The sequence below is a fragment of the Chlorocebus sabaeus genome, chromosome 1 (genome assembly GCF_047675955.1).
Source record: "Chlorocebus sabaeus isolate Y175 chromosome 1, mChlSab1.0.hap1, whole genome shotgun sequence".
Taxonomy (NCBI): domain Eukaryota; kingdom Metazoa; phylum Chordata; class Mammalia; order Primates; family Cercopithecidae; genus Chlorocebus; species Chlorocebus sabaeus.
In genome coordinates this window covers 26,327,938-26,353,876 of record NC_132904.1, presented here as the reverse complement: position 1 = coordinate 26,353,876, position 25,939 = coordinate 26,327,938, and the positions used below count along the sequence as shown (strand labels likewise).

The following is a 25,939-nucleotide window of genomic DNA, read 5'->3' as shown; positions in this document are numbered from 1 at the left end:
TCATGTAATTAAAGCACTTTCGAAGAGTATTCTCTATCTGCAGTAAAGCCTTCAAATGGTTGCAGTAATGAACAAAATCTGACTGAATCCCCTGAAAGTCCTCAAGCCAAAATAATCTAGTCAGGCCATTTTCAAATGTCTTACCTAGGGAAACTGTGAAAGAAAATAAATACATAAAGATTTTTACTAATCCACCCAGTTTGGCGGTAATTTGTTGCATAGCAATAGATAACTAACAAGTGAATAAAGTCTTAAACCCTGGCTTCTGGCATATTAAGTCTCAGCTGCTGTCAGACATCTAAAAGGAAATTGTAAATTGACAGATAAATTGAGATAAGTCTATATTTGTTATGCAAAAATAAGGAGTAGTCACCTGCTTATAATTGGTAGCTGAGATCATCTACAGGGAAAATACAGAATAATAAATTAGAGCTATGAGAGAACTTTGAGGACTTCAACATTTCATGACTGGGAAGAAGAGGATAGGAACAAATAGGAATATGGACAAGAAATGTTGTAGAAAGTAGGAAGAACACAAGCTGAGATATTCAGAGGTAAGGTTGATTTAAGGAGAGAATGGCCAATATTATCAGATGTTGAAAGGTTATGTGATAAGGAATTTAAAAAGTATTTTTGCATTTAGAAACAGATTTCTGATCTCACCGGAAATTGCTTAACTGTAATATCATGGAAGGAAGCCACAGAAAAATGAAGATAATGGAGAGAGCGAGTGAAGAGTAACTTACCTGTTTTATTCACAAGCTTCAACTCTAATGACCCAAAGTGTTTTCAATCTGGCCATCTGCAAATCATTCTGGATCATTTTCATGGTTCATTTGTACGATCAAGTCACATTTATTACTCTTGAATCATGATTTTAAATGATGGTGACTTAATATTAAAGCCATCAAAATAAGTAACCCTAGCACAAATAGGTAGAGTTGATATTTTGTATTCCTCAGTGTAATCATATAGAAAAAAATATAAGCCCAACAGATGCAAAAAGCTTCATAATACCGGAAGAAAAAGAATGTAAAAAAAAAAAAAATAGTAAAAGAATGAGATAGGAAAATCAAGGAATTATTATTTTCCACAAATTTGAGAGACAGACACATTTGACTAGAAATGAATGGCAAAATAATCACAAGAGAGAGACGAAAATATACAGGAAATGCACTGTGACCAGAAAAGAAAGGAGCAGGAGGGCACAGCACAATGAGTTACTCACACCTAGAAATTCCACGTTGATTCCAAATATAGGAGTAATAATGCTGTATTAGAATTGATCGACTTCATTTCCTTCCTTCTTCATCTGCTGCTCATATCACTGCACACCGCTGCTTCACAAAAGTCTATACTGCCACCTGCCACAGTGCACCTGGGATCAGCCTCCCTTAAAAATAGAGATGAATATTTATTATTTCTTTCAATCACTTTTGCAATAAAATGGCCTTTATTTTTATTTATTTCCTTATAAAGAGGAAATTTCTTAAATATTTACGTCCTTATTAAGAGAAATCTTAGCATGAGGCAACTGTAGATGGAAAGTACAATTCTTTTTCTCATATGTAAATGCAAATAGATTAGATACTGAAGAAATAATATGATGGTAATTTAAAGAAAATATAAACTCCGAATTTATATTTAGCCACATATTGCATTTCATCATATATTGATAAACCTGACTACATACGTCAAATATATTTTTTTGAAATACTGTCTCAGTTTAATACTTAATATGCAAAATAAAGATATATATGTAGTCATGTGTTACTTAATGACAAGGATACAGCCTAAAAAACATACCATTAGGTGATTTTTGCCTCGGTGCAAACATCACAGAGTGTACTTACACAGACCTCGATGGTAGAGCCCACTACACACCTAGGCTACATGGCAAGACCAATAATTACTCCTAGGCTGTAAACCTATACAGCATGTTATTGTCCTGCATACTGCTGGCAATTATAAAGGTAAGTGTTTGTGTATCTAAACATATCTAAATGCAGAAAAGGTACAGTAAAAACACAATATAAAAGATCTTTTTTAAAAGCTATGCCATATAGACCCCATGAACAGAGCTTGCAGAACTGCTAGCTGCTCTGGGTGAGTCAGCGAGTGAGTGTTGAGTGAATGTGAAGGTCTAGGACATTACTGTGCACTACTGTAGGCTTTATAGACACTGTACATTTGGGTTACAGTAAATGTATAAAAAATGTTTCTTTTTTCAATAATGTATTAACCTTAGCTCACTATAAATGTCTAACTTTATAAACTTGATTTAACTTATTTACTCTTTTGTAATAAGAGCTCAAAACACAAACACATTGTACACCTGTACAAAATATTTTATGTCCTTATTCTATAAGCTTTTTCCTATTTAAAATGTATATATATACACACACACACATACACACACATCTTTTTAAACATTTTTTTAAGAACGAAGACACAAGTATGTACAGGGTCAGGATCATTCAAATCACTGTCTTCCACCTCCACATTTTGCTTCAATGGGAAGTCTTCAGGGACAATAATCCACATAGAGCTGTCATCTATGATAACAATGCCTTCTTCTGCAACATGTGCTGAAAGTCCTGCCTAAGGGTGTTTTACGGAGAAGTTCTTTTGTTTATTAAGTAGAAGGGGTACACACTAAAATAATGACAAAAGTAATAGTAAATAGTAAATACCTAAGCCAGTAACATAGTCGTTTATTGTAATTATCAAGTATTATATGCTGCACATAATTGTATGTGCTAGACATTTCTACGACCGGCAGAGCAGCAGGATATAATGCATTGTGCTATGACCTCACAACAGCTACAATGTCATTAGGTGACAGGAATCTTTTAGCTCCATTATAATTTTATGGAACCACTATCATTGTGGCCTGTCATTGACCAAAAATGCCATTATGGCATTTTGGCTATATTACTGCACTCTTCCTAAGCATCTCTCTATTAAATTAAGTTTGAATGATGGCACATCTTCATTTTGCTTATTCATGGCTATTCATATTTTATATTTAAAATGATTTTTTAAAGTCCATAATGTTGACATTTAACATATGGCTAATGTTTGATTTTTGAGCTTTAATAAAACCAATAATTTTTTCTCTAAGGTTATTTTTTCAGACTCAGAGTTCTATAAGTCTAAAGTCTACAGGTGGGGTTGCCTAGATTCTATGTTCAGGGTCTTACAAGTTCAGACTCAAATTATTGGTCATGTGGATTCTTACGGGAGAATTGTTCAAGTTCATTCCATTACTGGCATAATGTAATTTGCCGCAGGGCATGAGTGAGGCTCGCCTCTGCTTGCTGGCTTTTAGCCAATGATCCTTCTCAGTTCCTAAAGCTACCAAATTTCTTTTGACGTGGCCCATTGAATCATCAGTTCATCAACTGTACATTTAGTCTTTCTCATGCCTTAAATCTCTCTGACTTCTGCCATCAGATGAAGAAAGTTCTCTGCTTTTAAGAGCTCATGTAATTAGACACTAAAGACCAGGAATGTAATCTCTCTATCTTAACATCAACTGTGACATAAAAGCTGATACAATCATGGGAGTTATACCTCACCATAGTCACAGAGAATTGAGTTATTTTTGGAATCCACTTTAGGAACTCAATTTACCATGCCAGGAAAAATATATTTTGGATTCCTTCAAAAATAAAAAGCAAATCTACAATAGTTCTTCAACTGAGGCATCTCACCACATCTGTTTTTCTTACCTATTTTGTCCAAAATATAAGGCCAAGTTATATAGTTGTCTTCTATGTCATTCTCACCACAAATATCTGTCTTTGGGTAGTATTTAATGTTAATCACATTTTGCTGCTTTCCATTAGAGTAATTGTTTGCCTCTCTCTCTCCTGTGGAAGATTATTATGTCTACAATCTATCTACATAAGTGTTATGGGCTGTAAATGTATATCTTCTCCCTGGGTGACTATTATATATATAATCTGTTACCTTTTTCCATTAAGCTAATGAATGGTTGACACTTGTGATTAGAACAATCTGGCATCTTTAAATGTTGTCTTAAAAGTAAAAAATTAAAACGGTCCAGAGTCAAATGCACTGAACAACATCTGTTTTGTATTTAGCATAAGGTAAGATGTGTGCCTCTTGCTTTTTACTGAAAGCAGAAGACATTAAATTGATTATAACTTCATTTTTCTCTTATTTTAGTCAAAGCAAACTTCCTGATTCCACAAATTAGACTACGTGCTTTATTTCCTTAATAATTAAAAACAATTTACGAGAGAGAAATTTTGGATAGCTTAAACGTACCACTGATTTGTACAAAACAACAAATTTAATCATAAATAAGGGCAACACAATTATATTTAAATAATAAGTTAGGTTCCAATCATTGGAATCACTCTGTGTAGATGCATTTTTATTCTTTTCGGCAGAATTGGTAGAATTAATAAAAGTGGCAGAATTGGTAAAAGGAGACCTAACAAAAGGAGATATTTTAAATGAGCTTTCCTTGATTTGAAATTCAGAAGTCTAGTGTAATTTTCAGGTTTGGCATTGAAATATATGAAATACGGGGGATTTCGTTGAGATGCTCTAAGTTTGACCTCTCACATGGGCCTCACTCCTATATACATAATCTCCTATGTACATAAATCTCTGCTTTTGCTGAAATTTCTCCATTTTAAACTTCTTTCAAGAATCACAAGTTCAGCAATTAAAATTAGCGTTCACTGTACAATATTAGCTTTTTTCTCCCTGCCCCCTTCTATATTAGTACTACCATAAATTTTTACATACTAAACTAAAAATCTCAGAAAAATAATTGTCTGGATATTTTTCCTCCATCTTCTAAATTCAGCTTCCCATTAAAGCCTGTCCTTGATTGTTTCTGCTTGTTCCACTGCGCTACTTCAGTCAACTGCTCTAACCCCCCAATCCTAAATTACTATAACCATCTGGCAACCACTGCCTTTACCTTCTGCAGTCTCTGTCCATTTAAGCCAGACCAATCCTTATAAAATTCTGATTGCACCATATCAGTAGAGGACTCAAGGATTTATTTGGCTCCCCTCTTGGAATCAAGTCCAATTTTCTTCTCTTAACTGTGACGTCCATCTTTCCTTCAATTTCATTATCTACTACTTTTAAAACATACTACAAATTGTAGTTTTGTTTATATTCTCACTATTCTCACATAAACTTTTTTGTCAGTTTATTGCACCAAGCTGTAAAGTTCTTTAATATTCTTTAATTTAAATTATCCCAATTCTTACCTACTCAAGTAATTTTCCCTACTATATAAAAACTTCAAATTAAAAAAATATTCTTCTCTTTCCACATACACATTTTCGCTGTGAGTATGTATATACACACACTTACACACATGTATTTATCCATATTATCTAATAGGTTAATAAATGTTAGACTATCTAGTGAAACATAACACTGCATTCAGCACAGATGCATTGTATATATAGTAAGCCCTCAGATGATACTGATTCAAATATTGGAGTGTACTAATGCATACATAAACATAATATATACATAATACATAAATACATACATAAATACATAAACATATTTGAAATTTGACGTGAACATGTTTTGGCTCAGTTAAGGTTGACCCCACTTACAACTCCAGGAATGGGCTGTGATACATTTTTTTCATCATAGTCAGTGATTCAAATGTTTATACTTACAGCAGTTAGTTGGGGACCGTTAAACAGATTGAGTTTGGCACAATAAAGAAAGAGTACATTTTACAATTTAATGTTGACTTAAATTTAAAGTTAAGTTTCTGCCGTCTATGAGAGGAAAACTGCAGTCTTATTTGCTAGAAGGTCTTTTAAGAAGACGTGAAGTCCCAAGTCATTAAAGTCATTGTCAGGACCATGATAACAATTGAGAATCATATTTTATTCTTCTATGGAACTTACATTATGTCAGACATTGAGAACTTTATATTTGTTACTAACTAAATTTTTATAATTATGTGAAGTAGATGCTATTATTTCACTCCCTTTTGGATAAAGATCCTGAGGCCCAGATGAGGAAACTAAGGCAGTGATAAGAAGGTCAAGCCTGCGTAGTGACTCAAATATAGTGGTTGATTGTAATCTCAATTACTATGTGTACTCAATATGGGATGTGTCATCATATGGACTTGTAGTCCTAATGTAAGGGTCAGAGGAAAACATAGAAAAGGATTCCTGTAAGACATTAATTTATTGCCTCAAATCTTCCCTGAACCTCCAACCAGTTAAGGCACAAGAACTAGCAGACATCTTATTGTTTATGATTTTTATTTTATTCTGTGTTCTGTTAGCTTTACCTGTTCTGTTTGTTTATGTGTTTGGCAGGTGGAACTCATTATCCTAATATAATCACAGTATATTCTTTGAAAGAATAGAATATATTTACTATGATAACCAACAGTTAGGACCTTGGAGACTCATTGGAAAATAAAACGTAAACCCACAACTGTACCTTCAACAAATGCAATTTTTATGTTTCATGATGATTGTCATTTTTGTGTTTTGATTCAAAGAAGTGCTTATTGCTCATGATTTTAAAACTCACAACATGATAAATCTTATTTCTATTTCCTTTATATCACCTGTTCATACAGTGTTGATAATATAATTAGTACACAGATATTGTAAGGTAAATCATTTAAATACTATTTGCTTTACAACATCATTAGTGATTCAACACCACACAATGTATTTTTCTTAATTAAACACATCAATCCCAGAGGGTTGGATGGCTTGAAAGACTGTTATTGGCAGCTGATTTATGTATCTGCTGTTTGGTTTGTTGACTTATGCATTTATTACCTTTAGGTCACTGAGCCTGACCAAATTGTGGTGGGAAGTTGTTATTATAAGATGGGAGTCTCCTATTTGCATGAGTGACCTGGTTATACTAATATTGTTCTTTCAAATAAGATATGAACATTAATATTGTGAATGTAGTTAGTCACACTGAGACACTATTTTAAGGTGGTTCATTAAATTAAATTTTGACGTCTTTTTCAAGCACACCATCTTTCCCAGGCTGATGAGGGTATTTTAACTGTAGATTAAAATGCTTTCCTGCATATCTGGAGTAGGTCTAAGAAAAAATTATAAAAATATGAGTAATATCTCTTTTTTGACCACTGCTTTCCAAGCCATTTTCTGCCCTTGTGATAACCTGAGTAATTCCACTACAATTTATTATGACTAAAATAGAATCATTATGTACACTTTTACTCTTTAATGCACGCTTTTCTGTTATACAGCTTTCTAAATTTGTACAGATGTGTTTGTTTTAAATTGTCTTACTAAAGTCACTTAAATACAGTGATACATATTTGGGACTGTTAATGTTCTGGACAGATATGAAGCATCTAGCTACCTATGTATTTAGTTCTATTCATTATATTCAGTAAGATATGAGTTCCAGTGCTTTTCATGTAGTGGAAGGTCAGAAATATATCTTTTTATATAATGGAAGTCAATAAATATTTGTTAAAACAATTTCTTATATTGGGTATATGTTTGGATATCATTCTTATGAAGTCTATATAATATGCTATTATAAATTTTCCTAAACCTTCACTATTTTAAAAACAATAATACATTGAGATAGTTTTAAGTTTTTGCATGTGCTAATTGCAATACTTGAGAATTATCCTTTTACGTGACAAAAACCAATCCCTTTTACTAATAGGATATTTATATATATATATATATCCTATTAGTTCTATTCCTTAGAGAACCCTAATACAAATTTTGGTACCAGGAGTAATACTAGAGGAACAGAATATTAAGGATGCAGTTCTTTTTTTTTGGTTTCGCGGTTTCTGGAGTTGGCTACTTAATACGATTAGACCCAAAAATGCTAAGGACTCTACTTCTAATAGTATGGAGAACATTGATATCCCTTGGTATGATCTGTGTAGAGAGTTATGCAAAATAAATGCATTTGACACTCATGATTCACTGCTCATGAGAGGCAAGAAATTTAGTGACTCTATACATGATACCTTTGACTATATGTGGAGAACCAAGGAATATAATGAAGCTTGTTGGTTGCTCCTAAGTTCATTGGACAAAGTGACAAAAGAAAATGATTAACTCAGGGATTCTAACTCCTGCCTTCAGATGCAGATACTGAGCCTCAAATCTGCTAAAATTGCCCCAAGTGAGAGTCTTATCTCCTGTAGAGAAAGAGCTGAAATTGTAGAAAAAGAGACACAAGCTCTTATCGTGTGAGTGGCTGATCTGCAATGAAAGATACATACTCAATCTCGCCAGGTGCCTACTGTTAAAGTGAGGGCATTGATTGGAAAAGAATGGGACCCTGCAACTTGGAATGAGGACATGTGGGAGTATTCTGAGGAAGCTGGGGACACTGAGCTTGTAAACTCTGATGAACCTTTTTTGCCAGAAGAAATAGCTTCCCTGTCTCCAGTAGTGGCAACATCCCCTCCCCAACCCATGCTGCCATCAGCCTTTCCACCTCTGTCTGAGAAGATAAACCCAGCACTGCCTGAGGCAACAGTAATGGCCTCCCCCGAGGCAAGTGCCAGGCAAAATAATGTCCATTCTCCTCAGGAGTCACCCCTAACACTTCTGTTTGCTTCTAGACCTGTATCTAGACTAAAGTCCTGGTGGACCCCTAGAGGTGAGGTTGAGAATGTGACCCATGACGTGGTGTGCTACACTCAAAAAGAACTGTTTGATTTCTCTAATTTATATAAACAGAAATCTGGAGACCTGGCATGAGAATGGATATTAAGGGTATGGGATAATGGTGGAAGGAACGTAGACTTGGATGAGGCTGAATTTATTGATTTGGGCTTGCTAAGTAGGGACTCTGCTTTTAATGTTGCAGCTTGGAGAATTAAAAAAGGTTCTAATAGTTTATTGGTTTGGTTAGTTGAAATATGGATTAAAAGACGGCCCACTGTGAGCAAGCTGGAAATGCCTGATCTCTCTTGGTTTAATGTAAAGGAAGGGATCCAAAGGTTTAGGGATATTGGGATAGTGAAGTGGATTAGTCACTTTAGACCTACTCATTCCAGCCGGTAGGGTCCACAGGCATACCCTTGACCAATGCCTTGTGAAATAGATTTGTGAGGGCAGCACCTGCATCTTTGAAGAGCCCTGTAATTGTTCTTCTCTGCATGTCAGATCTAATAGCAGGAACCTCAGTCACTCAACTACAAAATTTAAATGCAATGGGAATAATTGGGAAATAATTGGATCCCATGGTGGCAGGAGCAAAGTAGTGGCACTCAACCATCAAAGGCAAAGTGAGTGTTGCTACTGTAATGAACAGCAGAGCCAAAGTAGCAATCAAAATAGTCTGACTCTTGTAGAGTTTTGACATTGGCTAATTAATCACAGTCTTCCTAGAAGTGAAAATGATACAAAGCCTACTGCATTTCTACTTAATTTACATGAGCAGAAAACTTCCAGGTTGAATGGACAAAAGACTAATTTGAATTATAAAAAATGAGAATTATGGCCCCTCAATCAATTTCCAGACTTGAGTCAGTTTACACACCCAGAGCCCCTTTAATGCAGGGGAGGCCGAGTCCCCTTGAGGAAGGACCCCACTACACTATCGACAATTTATGCTGATAATCTTTCTCCCAACCTTCTCCAGGGAGACCTCTGGCCTTTTAACAGGGTAACTGTGCACTGGGAAAAGGGAAATGATCAGAGATTTCAGGGACTACTAGACACTGGCTCTGAGCTGATGTTGATTCCAGGGGACCCAAAATGTCATTGTGGTCCTCCAGTTAAAGTAGGAACTTATGGAGGTCAGGTAATTAATGGAGTTTTAGCTCAGGTTCAACTTACACTGGGTTCAGTGGTTTCCTGGACTCACCCTGTGGTCATTTCCCCAGTGCCAGAATGCAAAATTGGCATAGACCTAATTAGCAGCTGGCAGAACCCCCACATTGTATCCTTGACTAGCAAAGTGAAGGCTATTATTGTTGGAAAGGCCAAATGGAAGCCATGAGAGTTGATTCTACTTAGAAAAATAGCAAATCAATAATAATATCACATCCCTGGATAGATTGTGGAGATTATTTTCACCATTAAGAGCTTGAAAGATGCAGAGGAGGTTATTCCCACCACATCTTCATTCAACTCTTCTATTTGGCCTGTGCAGAAGACAGATCAGAGAATGAGAGTTGATTATTGTGAGCTTAACCAAGGGATGACTCCAATTGCAACTGCTGTACCAGATGTGGTTTCATTGCTTGAACAAATTAACACATCTCCTGGCACCTGGGATGCAGCCATTGACTGGGAAATGCCTTTTTCTCCATGCCTGTCCATAAAACCAACCAGAAACAATTTGCCTTCAGCTGACAAGGCCAGCAACATACCTTTACTGTCCTACCTCAGGGATATATCAACTCTTCAGCTTTGTGTCATAATCTCATTCCCAGAGACTTGATCGCTTTTCCCTTCCACAAGACATCACACTGGTCCATTGTATCGATGGCATTATGCTGACTGGATCCAGTGAGCAAGAAGCAGAAAACAAACTGGACTTATTGGTGAGATATTTGCATGACAAAGGATGGGAAATAAAACTGACTAAAATTCAGGAACCCTCTACCTCAGTAAAATTTCTAGGGGTACACTGGTGTGGGGCCTGTGGAAATATTCCTTCTAAGGTGAAGGATAAGTTACTGTATTTGGCCCCTCCTACAACCGAGAAAGAAGTACAATGCCTAGTGGCCTATTTGGATTTTGGAGGCAACACATTCCTCATTTGGGTGTGTTACTTCAGCCTATTTATCAACTGAACCAAAAGGCTGCCAGTTTTGAGAGGGGTCCAGAACAGGAGAAGGCTCTGTAACAGGCCCAGACTGCTATGGAAGTTTTTTTGCCACTTGGGCCATATGACCCAGCAGGTTCAATGGTGCTAGAGGTATCAGTGACAGATACGGATGCTGTTTGGAACCTTTGGCAGGCCCTGATAGGTGAATCTCAGTGGAGGCCTCTAAGATTGTGAAGCAAGGCCCTGCCATCTTCTGCAGACAACTACTCTCCTTTTGAGAGACAGCTCTTGGCCTATTACCGGGCTTTGGTGGGAACTGAACATTTGACTATGGGTCATCAAATCACCATGTGACTTGAACTGCCTATCATGAACTGGATGCTTTCTGACCCATCTAGCCATAAAGTTGGGCATGCTCAGCAGCATTGCATCATCAAATGGAAGTGGTATATATGTGATCAGGTTCAAGCAGGTCCTGAAAGCACAAGTAAGTTACATAAGGAAGTGGCTAACAGCACATACTGCTAACAGAGTGGCTATGATCTCCACGGCTCCCACCTTGCCTTCTCTACCCGAGCCTGTGCAGATGTTACATGAGGAAGTAGCTCAAATGCCCATGGTCTCCACTCCTGCCCCTCTGCCTTCTTTCCCAGCCTGCACCAATGGCCTCATGGGGAGGTTCCTATGATCAGTTGAGACAGAAAGAGAAGACTAGGGCCTGGTTCACAGATGATTCTGCATGATAGGCAGGCGGCATCCAAAAGTGGAGAGCTGCAGCACCACAGCCCTTTCCTAGGACATCCCTGAAGGACAGTGGTTAAGGGAAATCTTCCCAGTGGGCAGAACTTCCAGCAGTGCACCTCGTTGTACACTTTAAATGGCCAGATGTACAATTATATACTGATTCATGGTCTGTAGCCAATGGTTTGGCTGGATGGTCAAGAACTTGGAAGAAGCATGATTGGAAAATTGGTGACCAATAAATTTGGGGATGAGTTATGTGATGGATGAACCTCTCTGAGTGGTCTAAAACTGTGAAGATATCTGTATCCTATGTGAGTGCTTACCAATAGGTGACCTCAGCAGAGGAGGATTTTAATAATTAAGTAGATAGAGTGACCTGTTCTGTGGACACCACTCAGCCTCTTTTCCATACACCCCTGTCATCGCCCAGTGGGCCCATGGACAAAGTGGCCACGGTGGCAGAGATGGAGGTTATGCATGGGCTCAGCAACATGGACTTCCATTTACCAAGGATGTCCTCAGCACATCTCTATATTATGGACGTTTTGACTGCTTTAGGAACTATAATTTTGTAGTTCAGATTCTCATAGATAGATTAATTTAATTTTCTTAAGCCTATCTGCTGTTTAATAAAAGATTGGTTTTAATTAAAATAATACAGATACTTACACATCATCATCATCATCTTCCTCAACATCAGCTGTGATATTTTATAAATGTAGCAAAAACTAAAAGTAAATCAGCTGGTATGAAAGTAGAAAGGGCACTGCAGCACACAGACATGTACAACAGGGAAAAATACTCAACGTATTTTTTTAAAGGCCTAGTAAAAACTGCAATTGCATCAAAGAGAAATCCGATTATTCAGATAAGTAGGCACCAGTGCCTCCTTGGTTGTGGAAAAAAAAAAGAAGAAAAAACAGAGGAGACACTCTATTTCAGGATATATCCAGAATTAACTTCAAGGATCCTTTATGAATTATCCCATGAGAATCTGATATGCAGACTTCAGTTGCATGGGAGGCTCTTTTCTGATGGCTGGAGTAGTTGTTTCAAGCATGGAGCACAGTGTTCATTCAAGCTGGGCAGTATTTGGCCTCAGAGAGATTTGGATCCACCACATCGCAGCTGTGAGTCAGACATGTGACCTATGCCCTAAAAGCCTTCATTTACTATGCAGTTAATTACAAGTGTGTGACATAGGTAAACTAACTCTTGTTAAAATGTCTAGCAAGAGACTCGGCACATATTAATTGCTTGATTAAGGTCTGTTTTTGCTGTTGCTGCTATTACTTGCATTGCCCTCAAAGTGCCAAGTTTACTCCTGCTGACCACATTGAATGTTGAGAATTCAAAGGCAGTCGCCATGTTCTTTCGTAATTAAAAACAAATCTGTACAGTCAGCATGTGTAGACCCAATATACTTTCATTTGCCCAAAAGAGAGATCCACATCTAGAAACACAGGTTTAAAGTGAGGTTTAGAAAATATTAGTCAGTTTTTTTTTTTCTTTTTTCCTTCACGGTGGTAGGCTAAATGGAAGGTGACTATTGAGGCTAAAAAAAAAGTAAGAACAGTCAAAGGAAAGACAATCGAAAGGGTCTAGTGAAAAAGAACATAAGGAAAAATCTTCAAGAATTTGATCCTTGATGTGAAAAGCAACTGTATGGTTCATGGTTACATTTCAGGCATATACAGAGGAGTTATGTTAAGCAGTGCTTTCCTGAACCAAAAAATAACGTCCAGTCTGTCTACTCATTATTATGGTCCTAGTTATTGTTATTGTAAAAGCGGGAACTTCCTCAAAGCAAACATTGCTGGCGTCAAAAAGAGTTTCATTACATTGGTGAAAAAGTCTCACACTGTCACCAGGGCTGGAGTGTGTTCGTAGGATCTTGGCTCACTGCAACCTCCGCCTCCCAGGTTCAAGTGATTCTCCTGCCTCAGCCTCTGGAGTAGCTGAGATTACAGGTGCCCGCCAGTATGCCTGGCTAATTTTTTGTATTTTTAGTAGAGATGGGTTTCACTCTGTTTGCCAGGATGGTCTCGAACTCCTGACTTTGTGATCCGCCCGCCTTGGCCTCCCAGAGTGTTGGGATTACAGGCGTGAGCCAGGACTTTTTTAAAAAAAAATCAGGATACAGCATTGAATAAAAACATTTAACATTTTGTGGAAATTACCTTCTGTACATTGTCTCATCAAATGTTTGGATCTTCTTTCTACTTTAGCAAGTAAAAATCCACTATAGTAAAAATAGCATGGGATTAAAATATGTGAGCAAAGTAAAACTGCTAGTATATTTGCTCTTATCAAATAATCAGATTAAAGAGGAAGTGTGATACAAGTTAAAGTCCACAACTGTTTAATACGCTTTGTATGTGAATTTAGTTGGTTTATCATTAATCATGTTTAGTTGCACCTGATTATTTTGGAGATTCTAATATGCCAGTTTTATTAGAGTGACTGTTCTCAGGAGGTTTATAACAATGATTACAGCTCTGTTAATTATTCCACCTATTTTGGGATTGTTTCAGTCAATCTAATTTTTTTAAATCTAAGGTTATAATAGATAAAGACTAGATGACTTGTTTAGACAGTTTCCATTGTGTTAAGAAAACTTAATATAAGATTTGGTTATTTTAATGTTTATAATATGATATAGTTCATTGCTACTTATGATTTTCTAAATAGAAATATTTTTATGTGGTAATGCTTTTTATAACTTCCACTTTATTTGAACATGAAGACCAATTCTTTATTAATACAATTCTCCCCCTTCATCCTTCCAAGGAGTGAGTCTCTTTAATAGAACCAAGGGCATGAACAAATAAAACCCATTTCAAACCTCCAGACTGATAAAGGTGCAAACTGCAACATGCTGGGCTCTTGTTTACAAAGTAACTTATGCAGAAATAGTAATTTCCAGATGTTTATATGAGTGAGAAATTAAAGTCAAATATATGGGTACAGTGAAAAGTATCTCTCAAAATCTCAATAAACTTCCCAAATACTCTATCTTCTTGCTAAGCATCAAATGATAGTTACAACAAAATAATTATGTTCATAGACATCCAAAGATCACATTTATGGACTGACCAGGGTGCATGATAAATAATCAAATCAGGCAGTAGACAAGAATTGATTCATAAGTCTGGACCAGAATAACATCATGGCAGTAGTATGGTCAGTGGAAAAGTCACTACAGCTCAGGAATCAACTGTGCTACTGTGGATTGAAAAGAAGACAAGAGTCTGGGTCAATTATTTTAATAAAATTAATGTTTAACTTGATGAGTACATAGCAGCTGTATATATTTATGGGCTACATGAGATATTTTGACACAGGCAAACTGTGTAATAATCACATCAGGGTAAACAGGTTATTCATCACCTCAAGCATTTATCCTTTGTGTTATAAAAAAATAAAATTATACCGTTTTGGTTATTTTTAAATACAGAATAAATTATTTTTGACTGTAGTCACCCAGTTATAGTCAAATAATAGACCTTATTTATTCTACTTAACTATATTTTTGTACCCAATAACTATCCCGCTTCTCCCCACAACTACCCTTCCCAGCCTGTGGTAACCATCATTCTACTCTCTGTCTCTATCAGTTCAATTATTTTAATTTTAGCTTCCAAAATAAGCCATTTTCCTTTGCCTGGCTTATATTGCTTAACATAATGACTTTCAGTTCCATCCTTGTTGTGGCAAATGAGGCGTCTCATTCTTTTTATAGCTGAATACTGCTCCATTGTGTATATGTACCACATTTTCTTTATCCATTCATCTGCTGATAGACAGGCTGGTTCCAAATTTTGACTGTTGTGGAGAGTGCTGAAATAAACATGGGAGTAAGGATATCTTTTCAATGGATCGATTTGCTTTCTTTTGGGTATATACCTAGCAGTTGGATTGCTGGATCATATGTTGGTTCCATTTTTTGTTTTTTTGAGGTAACTCCGAACTGTTTTACATAATGGTTGTACTAATTTACATTCCCACCAACAGTGTACCAAGGTTGTCTTTTCTCCATATCCTCACCATCATGTGTCATTGTCTGTCTTTTGTATAAAAGACATTTTAACTGGGGGTATGCCATCTCACTGTGGTTTTGGTTTGCATTTCTCTAATGATTAGTGAGGTTAAACACCTGTTCACATACCTATTTGCCATTTGTATGGCTCCTTTTAAGAAATGTCTGTTCAGATCATTTGCCCATTACTAAATCAAATCGTTAGATTTATTTCCTGAGTTGTTTGGGCTCCTTATATATTCTGGTTATTAGTCCCTTGTCAGATGAATAGTTTGCACATATTTTCTCCCATTCTGTGTGTTTTCTCTTTACTTTGTTGATTGTTTACTTTCCTGTACAGAAGCTTTTTAACTTGATGTGAATCTATTTGTTTATCTGTGCTTTGGTTGCCTGTGCTGGTGGGATATTACTCAGGAAATCTTTGCCCAGTCCAATGTCCTGGAAAATTTTACCCAATGTTTCCTTTTAGTAGTTTCACATTTACAGGTATTGGATTTAAGCCTTTAATTCATTTTGATTTGATTTTTTTAACTGTGAGACATAAGAGTCTAGTTTCATTCTTCTGCATATGGATATCCAGTGTTGCTAGCATCATTTATTGAAGAGACTGTCCTCTTCCCAATGTATGTTCTTGGCACCTTTGTTGAAAATTAGGTCACTGTAGATATGGATTTGTTTCTGGATTCTCCACTCTGTTCCATTGGTCTATGCGTCTGTTTTTATGCCAGTACCATGTTATTTTGGTTAATAAGCTTTGTGATAGAATTAAAGTCAGATATTATAATTTCTCCAGGTTAGTTCTTTTTGCTAGGGTAACTTTGGCTATTCTGCTTTTTTGTGGTTCCGTATACATTTTAGGATTGTTTTTCCTACTGTGAAGACTGTCATTGGTATTTTGATAGAGATTGCATTGAATCTCTAGATTGCTTTAGGTAGTAAGAACATTTTAATAATATTGATTCTTCTAACTGATGAATATGGGATATCTTTGCAGGTTTTTGTTACTGCTTCAATTTCTTTCATTATTTTTAAAATAATTTTCATTGTAGAGATATTTTATGTCATTGGTGAAGTTTATTCCTATGAATTTATTTTATTTGTAGTTATTATAATGGAATTACTTTCTTGATTTCTTTTTCAGATTGTTCACTGTTAGTATATAGAAATGCTACTGATTTTTGTATATTGATTTTTGTATCCTGCGACTTTACTCTATTTATCAGTTCTAATAGGATTTTTGGTGGGGTCTTCAAGACTTGCAAAATAGAAGATCATATCACCTACAAACAAGAATAATTTGACTTCTTCCATTCCAATTTGAATGCCCTTTATTTCGTTCTTTGGTCTGTTGTAGCTAGGACTTTCAGTACTATGTTGATTAACAGTGGTGAAAGTCAGCACCCTTGTCATCTTACAGATATTAGAGAAAAGGTTTTCAATTGTTCCCCATGCAGTACACTAGCTGTGAGTCTGTCATATATAGCTTTTATTATGTTAAGGTATGTTCCTTCTATATCCAGTTTTTTCAGGACATTTATCATGAAAGGATGTTGGATTTCATCAAATGCATTTTCAGCATCAATTTAAGTGATTTTTTCCTTCATCCTGTTGATATGATGTATTATATTGATTGATTTGCATATGTTGAACCATCCTTGCATCCCTGTAGTAAATAAAACTTCATCATGGTAAATAATCTTTAAGGTGTTATTGATTTGGTTTGCTAGTGTTTAGTAGAGGATTGTTGCATCAATGTTTGTCATGGATATTTGCCTGCAGTTAGTTAGTTTCTTTCTTTCTTTCTTTCTTTCTTTCTTTCTTTCTTTCTTTCTTTCTTTCTTTCTTTCTTTCTTTCTCTCTTTCTTTCTTTCTCTCTCTCTCTCTTTCTTTCTTTCTTTCTTTCTTTCTTTCTTTCTTTCTTTCTCTCTCTCTCTCTTTCTTTTTCTCTCTCTTTCTTTCTCTTTCTTTCTTCCTTCTTTCTTTCCTTCTTTCTTTTCTTTCCTTCCTTCCTTCCATCCATCCTCATTTTCTTCCTTCCTTCCTTCTTTCCTTTCTTCTTCTCCCTTCCCTTCCCTTTGCCCTTGCCTTGCCTTGTCTTCTTTTCCTTTCCTGTCTAGTTTAGTATCAGTGTGATACTGGTCTCTTACAATAAATTTGGAAGTATTCTCTCCATCTCTATTTTTTGAAACAGTTTGAGTAGAATTGGTATTCATTCTTCTTTAAATATTTGGCAAAATTCAGTAGTGAAGACATAAAGTCCCAGGCTTTGCTCTGCTGTAAGACTTTTTTATTATGGCTTCAATCTCATTACTTGTAATTGGTCTGCTCAGGTTTTGAATTTCTTCATGTTTCAATCTTTGTAGGTCATATTTGTCAAGGAATTTATCCATTTATTCTAAGTTTTCCAATTTATTGGCATGTAGATGCTCATAGTAGTTTAGTGATCCTTTGGATTTCTGTGGTATTGGTTGCAATGTCTCCTTTTTCATTTCTGAATTTATTTATTTGTGTCTTCTTTTTTCTTACTTAGTTTAAGTAAGGTTCATCAATTTTGTTTGTCTTTTCAAAATCTAATTTTAGTTTCACTTATTCTTTTCTATTTTTTGTTTCAATTTTATTTATTTCGGCTCTGATCTTTATTATTCTTTTCTTCTACTAATTTGAGGTTTGGTTTGCTTTTGCTTTTCTAGTTAAGATGTATCATTATGTTGTTTAGTTAAAGTTTTTCTACGTTTTAAATATAGGAACTTACAGCTATAAATGTTCTCTTAGCACTTCTTTTACCACATCTCATAAGTTTGATAAGTTTGTTACCATTTTTACTTGTTTCAAGAAATTAATAATTTCCTTCTTATTTTCTTTGTTGACCTACTGGTCATTCAGGAGCATACTGTTTAATTTTCATGTACTTGTATAGTTGCCAAAATCTCTCGTTACTGGTTTCTAGTTTTAATCCACAAGGTTTAAAGAAGATACTTGATATAATTTCAGTTTTTTGAACTGATTTGTGACCTAACATATGGTCTAACCTTGAGAATAATTTATGTGCTGAGGAAAATAATTTTTATTCCACAGCTGATGGATGAAATGTTCTGTGAATATGTATTATGTTCATTTGGTCTGTAGTGCAGATAAAGTCTGATGTTTCTTTGTTCTTTTTCTGTCTGGATGATCTGTTCAATGATGAAAGTGAAGTGTTAAATTCTCCAGTTATTATTGTATTGGATTCTATCTCTCTCTTTAGCACTAATAATATTTGCTTTACATATTTGATTGCTCCGGTGTTGAGTGCATATATATTTACTATTATTATAACTACTTGCTGAATTAACAACTTTTTCATTATATAATAATCTTCTTTGTCTCTTTTTATGGTTTTTGTCTTAAAATACATTTTGTCTGATATAAGTATAGCTACTCTTCCTCTTTTTTGATTTCCATTTGCATAGAATGTCTTTTTTCCATCCCTATATTTTGCATATTTTTGTGCCTATAGGTGAAGCGTGTTTCTTATGGCTATCAGATCTTTAGATCTTATTTTTTTTCTTTTTATCCATTCAGCCACTCCATCTCTTTTGATGGGAGAGTGCAGTCTATTTACATTCAGGGTTATTATTGATAAGTAAGGACTTACTGCTATCATTTTGCTATCTGTTTTCCAACTGTTTTGGTCTTCTCTTCCTTCTTTCCTTCCTTTATGACTTCCTTTTAATTAAGATAATTTTATCTGGTGGAATGTTTTAATTTCTTGCTTTTTATTTTTTGTGTATTTGATACATGTTTTATGACTTGAGGTTACCATGTAGCATGCAAATAATATTTTATAACCAATTATTTTCAACTGATGACAACTTCAACAGGCTGCATAAACTAACAAACTAACAAACAAGTAAAGATAAAATGAGTACAGTCTCTACATTTGAACTTTATCCTCCTGCTTTTTAAGTTTTTGTTATTTCTATTTATATCTTATTGTACTGTCTATATATTGAAAAGTTGCTGAAGTTATTATTTTGATCAATTTATCTTTTCCTCTTACTACTCAAGATATGAATAATTTATAAACCAATTTTTCAAATACAATTATGATATTATAATATTTTGTGTTCTTCTGTGTACTTACTATTATTGCATAAGTTTTGCACCTCCAAATATTTTGTTGCTCATTAACATCCTTTTCTTTCAGATCAAATAACTCCTTTTAGCATCTCTTGTAAGACAAGTCTCGTGTTGATAAAATCCCTCAGCTTTAGCTTGTCTGAAAAAATCTTTATTTCTCCATATTTAAAGGACATTTTTACTAGGCATACTGTTCTAGAAGAAAAGCTTGTTTGCTTTATTTCAGCACTTTGAATATGTTGTACCACTTCCTCTTGACATGTAATGTTTACATTGAGATGTCTGTTGCCAGATCCATTGGAGCTCCATTGTGTGTTATTTGTTTCTTTTCTTCATGCTAGTTTTTGAGTCATTTCTTTATCCTTGACTTTAGGAGTTTGATTATTAAATGTCTTGAGGTACATCTGCTTGGGTGAAATCTGCTTGGTGTTCCGTAACCTTCTTTTATTAATACTTGAATACTGATATCTTTATGTTTGGGAAGTTCTCTATTATTATCCCTTTGAATAAACTTTCTACCACAATCTTTCTCTGTCTCCTCTTTAAGGCCAATAACTCTTAGAATTGCCCCTTTCAGGCTGTTTTCTAGTTATTGTAGGCATGCTTCATTCATTTTTATTCTTTTTTAAAATGTCCTCTGACTGTGTATTTTCCAATAGCCTGTCTTTAAGATCACTAATACTTTCTTTGGTTTGATCAATTCTGCTGGTAAGAGACTCCAACGCATCCTTCAGTATGTCAAATGCATTTTTCAACTCTAGAGTTTCTGCTTAGTTCTTTTCACTTATTTCAATTTCTTTGTTAAATTTATTTGATAGAATTCTGAATTCCTTTTCTGTGTTATCTTTAATCTCACTGAGCTTCCTCACCACAGCTATTTTGAATTCTCTGTCTGGAAGTGCACGTATCTCTGTCCTGTGCCTTATTTAGTTCATTAGGAGGTCATGTTTCCTAAATGGTTTTGATGGTTGTGGATGTTTATTGGGAACTCAGGTGTGAGGTATTTTTTTCTTCACATTTTGAGTTTGTTTGTGCTGATTCTTCTTGGGAAGGCTTTCCAAGTATTCTAAGGGACTTTGGTTTTGTATTCTACATCTTTCATCACTGTAGTTGTAACTGCATTAGAAGGCACCCCAATTTCAGTAATCTGCGGTTTTACAGATTTGTAGAGGTGGTCTTGGATAAGATGTGGAGGAATTCTCTAGATTATCAGGCAGAGACTACTTTTCCCTTCCATTACTTTTTTTTTTTTTTTTTTTTTTTGAGACGGAGTCTCACTCTGTCACCCAGGCTGGAGTGCAGTGGCACGATCTCGGCTCACTGCAAGCTCTGCCTCCCGTGTTCACACCATTCTCCCACCTCAGCCTCCCGAGTAGCTGAGACTACAGGTGCCTGCCACCACGCCTGGCTAATTTTTTGTATTTTCAGTAGAGACAGGGTTTCACTGTGTTAGCCATGATGGTCTTGATCTCCTGACCTCGTGATCCATCTGCCTCGGCCTCCCAGAGTGCTGGAATTACAGGTGTGACCCACCATGCCCAGCCCCTCCCTTCCACTACTTTTTCCCAAACAAATGAAGTATCTCTCTCTGTTCTAAGCTGCGTGGAGCTGGAGGAGGGTTGACACAAGTACTCTGTGGCTACTAACACTGGGACTGTTCTGAATCAGAACTGAAGCCAGCATGGTACTGGGTTTTACCCAAGGCCTGTTGTAACCACTGCCTGGCTACCATCTATGTTCACTCAAGGACCTAGGACTCTACAATCAGCATGTGACAAAGCCAGCCAGTCTTGTGTCTTTCTCTTAGGGCAATGAGTTTGTCTGAGCCCAGGTATGTCTAGAGATGCTGTCAGGAAGGCAAAGTCTGCAATGAGAAACCTTAAGAATCCCCCTGATACTCTATTCCTCTGCAGCTGAGCTGGCATGCAAGCCACAAGACAACATCCTTTCCACTCTTTCCTCCCTTTTCCACAAGCAAAGGAGTCTTTCTTGATGGCTACCACAGGCCCAGGCCTATGGCAAGTATTTCCCAGCAACTGCTGATGCTCACTCAAAGCCCAACGGTTCTTTTTTATGCTGGTGGTAAGTGCTGCCAGTCCTAGGATCCTCTCTTCAGGGTAATGGGCCTCCCACTGGCCCAGGGCAGGTTCAGAAATGTCTTCCAAGACCCAAGGCCTACAACTGGGGACCCCAAGAGAGCCTGCTTAGTGCTCTACCCCACTGCGGCCAAGGTGGTACCTAAGCTTCAAGGCAAAGTCCTCTTTATTCTTCTCTCTCCTTTTCTCAAGCAGAAGGAGTCTCTCCGCATAGTCACCACAGCTAGGAATGTGCTAGATCCCATCTGGAGCCAGCATGTCTCAGAGTGTCGCCTAAAATCCACAGGAAGTACTGCCTGGGTATTGCTACTGATTATTCAGAGCCCAAGGGCTCTCCAGTTAGCAGGTGATGGATGAATCCTGCCTTGTTCTTCCTTTCAGGGAGCAGGTTTTCTCTGACCCAGGGTGTATCTAGAAATGTCATCCAGGAGCTATGGCCTGGAATGTAGGTCTTTCAACTTTGTTTCATGCCCAGTACTATTGTGGCTGAACTGGTATCCATGTTGTAAGACAGAGTCTTCCTTACTCTCCTTTCTCCTCTCCTTCAACAGAGGGAAAGTGTCTCTCCCAGAGCTGTGAGCTGTGCTGCCTGGCACTGGGGAAGGGGTAACACAAATACTCACTTGGCCATCCTAGCTGGTGTTGCACTAGGTTGCTTGTCCCCCAAGTACACTGGCTCCAAGCACCATGACTCTCCCAGGAAGTGCAGTCCTTGTGACCTAGATTGCCTTTGAAGTTTATTTTAGATCATAGAGTTTTTTAGCCCACAGTAGCGAGACTTGCCAGAACTCAAGTTCCAATTCCTGGGCTCGACAATTCCCTTCTGGCTAGGGCTGGTCTAAATGCTCCCTCTGTGGATGTCAATGGAGTTCGGCCTGCTGTTCCTTTCCACACTGATAGAGCAGCGCTGAGTTCCAAAGCAAAGCACCACATTTGCTTTGCTCTCCTTCCACCAAGTGCACAGATTCTCTCTCTGCATTATGGTGCCACTGCTAGAGGATTGGGGAGGGGCGGTGTTGACATTAAAGATGGTCTTTCCTACCCTCTTGGTGCCTCTTTCAGTAGTATGAAGTTAAAACCAGGTACTATGATTGTTCACCTGAACAATCATCAGGTACTACTTTTGTTCTTGCGAAGGTGCTTTTTGTATAAATAGTTTTTCAATTTGGTGTTCCTGCAGGAGAATGATTGGTGGAGGTTTCTATTTGGCCATATTGCTCCACCGCCCCATTTTCCTAATGATGTCAATTATTAAGGAAACGGAATGTTTTGTAGAGTAAGAGCAAGGCATTTTCCTGGGGAGTTAAGATATACAGACAGAACTTGCAAGTAACTTTTTAATATGCCACGTTCTGTTTTATTCTTAAGGAGATATTCTGTTGGGTAGTTCACCTCAGACTTAATGGTTCACTATGTCCTTTAGCTAGACAGTTTCATCCCTTGAGGGCATAAAAGTTGTTGTGATCTTTTATTTTTCACAAAATTAAAACATTAAGACCTATAGAAATTAAATTCCACAAAAACCAAATTATCATTGTATATCTTATATGAGAATCATGGGTTTTGGTTTGATTTCTTTTTTACTATATAGTATTGGTCTCTGACTTCCTTCTGTATTGATGGAATCTTTGTTTTCTAAAGCTTATATCCCTATTATAAATGGTGAGAATAAAGCAAATTACAGAAATATGCTTTCCTCGGTTTCTCAACAAATTATGTGATAGACATGCAAGGCTATGTCTATGTAGGCTGGTTTTAAAGAGCCTGAAAATTATGCCAGTATTCCATTATATTTTAAATTTATTCCTAATATATTCTCAATTCCATCATAGATGAGTCTTTAGGTTCCTTCCAGTGAATCTTATTTAGAAAACAAAATTTGGCATCTCTATGTAGGTAAAGGTTTGGGATGCTTCTGCTGAGTGAGAATATTGATGAGATCTACTCTAAGCAAATTGAACATATGAAAGTGAGGTTTTACAAACCAGCAAATTAAGCAATGTTTATTCAAAACTCAATGACTCTCCAGATTGACAAATTGTCACTAGTACCTAAATTGTAAAACTGATGTTATATATGTGTGAGAACATCTAATAAATTGAAGTATTTAATTATGACTAATTACAGAACTATAGCACTTTATTTTTAAATTAGAGTTTGCTTGTATACATATAAATATTTCCAGCTAATAGAAGATATAAATGAAGCATTCTCTATTCTATTCTAGTTTTAATATTTAGCTATTAATTCTCTAATTGTAATCTTTATTTATTACAATATAGCCTTCAAAAACTCTCCTTTTTACTGTGGACATTTGCCTATATGCATACAGTCTCCATTATAATGCAATATTCATTCCAGCTCATGTCAAAAGCCACAAACTTGAGAGCAAATGCTAAGCCTGTACTTGGTAGTCTTTGTATGCAATGTATTGTAAAGCTCTCTATATGCAATGTTGTATGTTTTCTTTTGAACAATTTTTTATTAAAGATTTTACCATTGCTAAGTCTATGAAAAATAACAATTGTTATTTATTTTCATTTTGGGTAAGTGATAAGAGGGGGCACAAAGCCGTCAAGTGACTCATTTTCCACTGTAAAATCTGTAAAAAGCTCCCTCCAGAGTTTTTACATGTAAGTGTTTGTGTTCACTGAGATGATTTATGTACTCAACTCATTAAAGTATTTTAAAAGGATCCTCAGCAAGGTTAGCATTAAAAAAGAAATTAATTCAATGCTGAGAATATAAATAGAATACTGTAATCATAAAACATAATAGAAATCAGCTCTTTCTTATCCAACACAAACTTCTTTCAAGGAAAAAAAAAAATCAACCAGCTTCCGTAATTACATTTTTATTGTGTTTTTCATTTACACCATATTTCTCTGTTAGGTAAGCTTATAATTGCAGACAGCTCTACCTTATGTATTGAAATTAAAATCACATAGACTCAAGGTCCTATGGTTTTTTTGTTGTTGTTGTTCTGTAACCAAACAAAAAAATATTTAAAATCTGTTTCTTAAGAAAAAAATAAAACTATTTGATGGACTAGGAATATTGCCATATTTCAAATAATGAGTAAAATTTTTTAAAAAATTGTTTATATGCCAGACATAGTACAGGATATTTTATAAGAATTATCAAATTTAATTTTTGAAACAATTATGTGATCTATACATATTTTAAGTATCTTAATTTTGCCACAATCCAAAATTCTAACATAAATAGATTTAGAGCAAAAAGCTTCACTATTAGCTCTCAAATGTAGACTTCTGAGGAGAAAATGCAGCTGCAGTTTGAAGCAATAAATTCATCTTTCTTCTCTAAATGCCATATTACCAATCTCATGATAAAACAGTTCTTCTCTACCCAGTAACTTTGATAACAACTCTAGTGCTATGAATTTCTTTGTTTATATACAGAGAAAGAAATTTTTTCCAACATTCCAATTGTTTTTAAATTTATTCTATTTGAATTGGTTTGATTGGGTCCCAGCCCTAACCCCATCATTTTACCCAAAAGAATGGAATATGATAATTGGTTAAGTCAATAAGGGCTTAGAGTAGGCTGTTTGAAGAATGGGTTGTTACCTAAACAAAATTTGAGTACTATCAGTTGCGGAGAATTATAAAATAGCTGATATATTAGTCGATAAGAAATGTCCACTAGCATATTATAATCTACACTTAATAAATGTAAACAGTGAGGTTCGAAAAATTAATCTACTTAACAACTATTGCCCAGAATGAAGCTAGCTCCACTTTGATGTTTTGCATAACCTCGAGCCCATAACTCCGAATCCCATGAAAAAAGACTGGATTTAAATACTTCTGTGAATAGTACATGCCATACCACATCATTGTATAGGTACTTGGTTTGTCCATTATAACATACCAGATTTGTTAACTGACTTTATATGAAATATGTACCTATCTTTAAAATCAATGGAATTATTTTAATTTTGGATTTTCTAATGAAAACAAAAATAATTTGACAAGTAAAAAAACATGCATCTATGGTAGCAATGGATTACATCCAGATTATTAAACTGTTAACCTAAAGATAGGCATATATAAAGTAATGTGGTAGCTGGTTTCCAATGACAGCATCTAAAAATTATTCTCATACCTTTATGTTCGCACTGCATGTCAAGAGGTAGAAC

General features: G+C 35.8%; 1 long non-coding RNA gene across 2 annotated transcripts; it reads right to left on the bottom strand.

The window, feature by feature from the left end:
• Positions 1-25,939, bottom strand: LOC119624258 (uncharacterized). Of its 2 annotated transcripts, none has more exons than XR_005240258.1 (5): positions 25,906-25,939; positions 14,620-14,745; positions 13,704-13,765; positions 1,229-1,393; positions 1-49 (listed from the first exon to the last, which is right to left on the bottom strand). It is a non-coding gene; the product is annotated as an uncharacterized lncRNA (long non-coding RNA). The 2 variants fall into 2 exon arrangements; XR_005240257.1 differs by lacking the exon at positions 1-49 and adding an exon at positions 66-153.